We start from the raw sequence: 5,055 nt of genomic DNA on the forward strand, positions 1-5,055 counted from the left end.
CCCCAGCTCCCCTCAGAACGCCTTGTACAGTGTTCTAATCCTGCTGGGACCATGTTATCCACTTCTCAGGTGGGAATGGGAATCTCTCTGGAGCACAGGAATAGCCTTTCAGCCACAGCCATGCATTTGGTGGGGTTTGGTAGCCACAGCAGTAGGGTTGTGCTCCTCCACTAAAGAATGAAGGACTTCATATGAGATGTTCATGTTTTTCTTTGTGCTCAGAGGAACTATGGATGAGAAGGTCCCCTCAAATTAATGGGAATTTGCACAGGGAGCCAGAGCAGAGGCCAGTTTCTGCAGAGCTTTTTGTGGGCTCAGGGTTTTGCATAGGACCTGTGGTTTGCTGTTGTTTCTTCTCAGGTAAATGTTGCTCTGCAATCAGGCGCTGTACTTTGATGGCTGCAACAGTTCTGTCCTGTGACATGGACATTTATCCCTGCTGAAAGTGAGACAAACAAGCTGGAAAGACAACATAACATGTAGAGACAACATTTTGGGGAACAGGCAGTGTTAGGATTGTCTAGAATCTGTTCAGGTGAAATGATGAATCTGTGAAAGCTGAGTCCAGGTATTTAAAGAGAAGCTAAAGCTTCTCATTTTTCCTCTCATTTATTCTTAGGTCAGCTACATTCATAATCACTGTTTAAATTGGTTACAGGTGCAAAAATTAGCAGTGTCTATAAAAGATTGGAACTTCTATTAGACATTGATTTGAGATATTTCCTGTATTTAAGCGGCTCTGGCTGTCAAACTGTAGAGCAGCCAAAGTCTTTATTTAAAATTTATTTTGAGAATGGTGAGCAACAGTGCAGCTCCTTCACCTGAGACACCTGTGTGATAATCACAGGAAGTCCCCATGACAAATAAAAAGGAGAGTTTGAAATCAGCTGGGTCAGGATAAGATGCTTGGGAGGAGGAGAAAGGCTGGGGCAAGCTCTGCTGGGCTGTAGAGTCCCCTGATAAAGCTGAACCCTCACACTCAACTGGGCTCCATCTGACTTGAATTAAACAAGGGATGATCAAAGCCTACAAACCTCCCTGATCTCTATCAGCATGGAAAACTGAAGGTAAAAGTTGTCAGTATCTTTCTGTTCCTTTGAAGTCAATAGTGATCCCTGTGTGAGGACACAAGTGCCATTTGGGCAGCTGCAGGTTTATGATCATTTTCATGTAATGTTTATGCAAAGGGGAGGGAGAGAAGCTGCATCTTGAAATTATAACTTTGCAGCTGTGGGTCCCCTCTCCTCCCCCAGTCTGGTTTTATCTTTGGGATTTGCTTTGTCTCATGGTGATGCTCGAGGCACAATTACATCTAGTGAATCAGGGGAAACCATTGTCTTAGCTTTTCTTCAGCTATAAATCACAAACTATTCCATTTTTGTACAACCATTTCCCATTCCCCCTCCTGCCTTCCTTGCATGCTAGTGAGGTGAGCTGGAGGCTCACTTGATGAAAACATCCTGAACTAAACCAGCTGGAAATAGAGGGTATAATAAGCCAGGCTGCTGTCAGCCCTGATCTATTTTTGTTTGATCAGTATCTGATGGTGATTGAAAGGCTGACTCTCAGAGTTAACCACCTTGAGGCCAACCTTGAAATCGTGTCACGTTTGGCTCCTCGAGAGCATCTGAAGCATAATGTTGGATCTAGAGCATGCACAGTGCAGAAAAAATAAATAAATAAAGCTGGCATCTTGCTACACTGCACAGCAAAGGGAAAAGCAACATGGAAGGAATCTGACAGACGTGCAAGGCAATGGAAATGCTGCAAGGCAGAAGAGGAGCAGGTCCATGTGCATTAGCAGGACTGAGCAGTGACTTCCCCAGGGTCCAGGTTGGCTTCATGTCCAAGTGCTGCTGCAAAATAGAGTCCCTCCTCAGCAGGGAGGAGCTGTGTGAGGGCAGCTTTGCCTGTGCATGGCTCAGGAGGGCTGGAATCAGAGCAGCTCCTGGAGGTGACAGGCTCTTGTTTGCTAGGGAGTGGACTAGAATTAGGGAGGGGATGGAGAGTGTTTAGTCATGTGTAGGATGCTTGTATAGGACACATGAGCAAGGAAAACAAAATAAATTTTGATTATGTCAAATAAAGTCAGGAAAAAGTGGCAGTGACAGGTCTGCTACAGAGGAGAGAGCATTGGTTGTTTTCATTCCAGTTTCTGTTTTCTGACTGACAGCCACAAATAATAGCTGTGAGGCCAAAAGGTACAGACCTTCAAATCAAACCTCCCTGAAGAGCAGAGAGCAGTGCTCTCAGGAGTTGTGTAACTGAGGCTAACAGCAACAAGCCATGACAATGAGCTCCAGAAGGGAGAGTCAGCAAAGTCAGTGCACCTGCTGAAAAGAGTGATGGTTCAGCACAGACACCAGGAATGGCAAGACAAGAGTTGTGTGTGAATAGCTCTCACTTTATCTGCACTGGAAATGCAAAGAGGAGCTCACTTCTGTTGCCATAGGTGAAAGAGATGTCATGGGGATTACTTAAAACGTGGCTTGACTCTGGGTCAAGGTGCTGTATTTGATGCAGGGTTGCATTTGAGATGCTCTCAATACAGAATGATAAAAAGGTAGTGTGCTGTTATCACAAAAAGATACATCAAAGAGGTCTAAGCACAAGCCCTGCTAGGAAATAAAGGACTTTGTAAAACAGAAGTTGTAGTTGATATAGAAATGGTTTGCTTTTTCAAAACATTTTAACATCATTCCTATATTGGCTTCTCTGGTGGGTTTCTCACGAGGTGCTGAGGCCAGTCTCTGGTATGTAATCCATAACATACCACTGGTGCTTTCTAATGCCCTTCTGAGAGGGAAGGATTTTTCCCTTAAATGGAAAATCCATAGAAAACCATTGTGATCAATGATGAATACTTTCTATAAGGGCAGCCTTTCTCTCTTGGTGTCTGTTTGAGATTTTCTTTTATTTTCTCAGGAAGCAAAGCTCCTCTCAGCTTCCTGACTGAGAGGGAGTGGTTGTGTTTTCACCTGCACGGTTCATCCAGCCAAGCTCCCCTTTGGGTGGGGGGATGAGAGGCTGCTCACAGCTGGGCAGGGCTCTCTGCTGACCGTGCACAGGGGCTGAGCTGTGCCCCAGGAGATCAATATTTATATTGGACACGCTGGGGTGGCCACAGGGCTGCTGGGCAGCAGCTGGGGCTGCAGGGAGGGGAGTTTAATAAACCATGGACAAGGATAGGGCAAGGAGGACCTGCCCTTCATCCTGTTTGTCCCTGGAGTTCAGTGCTAGGCTGAGTCTCAAACATGACCTTCAGCTCCTTGGTGCCACAGGAGAGCCAGGGGAGGGATGGGAAAGGTGAAGCTGGGAATTCTGCTGGATTTTTACAATTGCAGTGAAATGTTAATGTCAATCCAAAGCCCTGAGAGCTTCAGGGCTGTCAGAAGCACTCTGTGCCTGTGACCGTGTTCACAGGGGTCTCAGTTGAGGGAAGAGATGAGGATCTGACCCCATGTTTCAGAAGGGTTGATTTATTATTTTATGATATATATTACATTAAAACTATGCTAAAAGAATAGAAGAAAGGATTTCCTCAGAAGGCTAGCTAAGACTAGAAAAAGAAAGAATGATAACAAAAGCTCTGTCTTGGGCTCTCTGTCCGAGCCAGCTGACTGTGATTGGCCATTAATTAGAAACAACCACATGAGACCAATCACAGATGCACCTGTTGCAGTCCACAGCAGCAGATAACCATTGTTTACATTTTGTTCCTGAGGCCTTTCAGCTTCTCAGGAGGAAAAATCCTAAAGAAAGGATTTTTCATAGAAGATGTCTGGGACACGTGCCTGTGTTGCTTTGGTGGCAGGGCTGGGTGGCTCCCCAAGCCCCACCTCTCTGCCAGGTGAGTGTGACAACCCAGCAGATTTGCACATAACAAACCTCCCACCCTGCTGGCTGCTCAGCCCCACCAGCACTGCTTGGTGTTTTTAGCTAATAGGTGCAAAAATGGGAACGAGGAATGAAAGGTTCCCAATGGCTGTCAGTAAATTTATTTTGCAGTTAACAGCCTTTGTAATGCACAGCCTAACTTTATCTCATTTCACTGTGGGTGTGCTGGAATAATTGCTCAAGTACTTTGTTAAAAAGAAAAGCTCTCCACATTTCCATTAACTCCCGGCATGGTGTCTGTCTCACTTGGCTGCACTAGGTACCATTTACAGTTCAATTTCACAGTCATGATGGACTGAAACATATAAACCTGCTTTCTCTCCACTCCACTATTCACATGCCTTAATAAACAGAGAGATTCATAAGGTCTGTTACTTTTATTTTTTCTTTGCAAGTCTATTTTTATGAATTAAATCTTGAGCTAATTTTTCCCTGCAAAAACCAAACTACCAGAGGAATAAATACAGTGTTATCTTATTCAGTAGGGTGTAATAAGCTACTATTTTAGGGTAGCAAGCCAGGCATACTGAAGTTGTTGCAAACTAGAAATACATAAAAAAAAATCCAGCAACAAAGAATAGCATTGTGATGTCAATCTACAGTATGCATGTGTTTATATAATCACATTGGAATTCACTTTGAACTTTAGCCTGGAAAATTTACTTAGTGGGGGGGGAAGGAGGGGGAAGGATTTGAGTATCTAAGCACCAAAATAGCTAAGACAAAGTAGTAAAACTGTGTGGTTGGTTGTGGAGCAGAACCACGTGAAAATGCAAAGAATCCCTTTTGTAACGGGTAGGGACAAGTAAGCCACTTGATCAGTGTGGTATGAGATAAGTACACAGGCCACGGGAAATGCTGTGTTGTTCACATTCCTCCCTCATTGTTTTTCCAAGGGTGGTTAATTTTTTGCCTTTTTAAGGAACTTTTTTTTTATACATGACTTGTTCTTGCTCTGGTTTCATAATCTGAGTTCTCCACGGAAAAAGAAAGGACAGTCACAACTCCCATTGCACGAGAGAAAACAGGGGTGAGGGGTCAGAGCACCACACTGTCCTTTCTCCTGTGGCTTTTTTGGTGAAACAAGAAGGAAAAAACAAATCCATATTTGACCCACCACAGCTTTTATTAGCCCTCATTGATACTGATTGAGGGGCA

The sequence above is a fragment of the Zonotrichia leucophrys genome, chromosome 6 (assembly GCF_028769735.1).
Source record: "Zonotrichia leucophrys gambelii isolate GWCS_2022_RI chromosome 6, RI_Zleu_2.0, whole genome shotgun sequence".
Lineage (NCBI taxonomy): Eukaryota > Metazoa > Chordata > Aves > Passeriformes > Passerellidae > Zonotrichia > Zonotrichia leucophrys.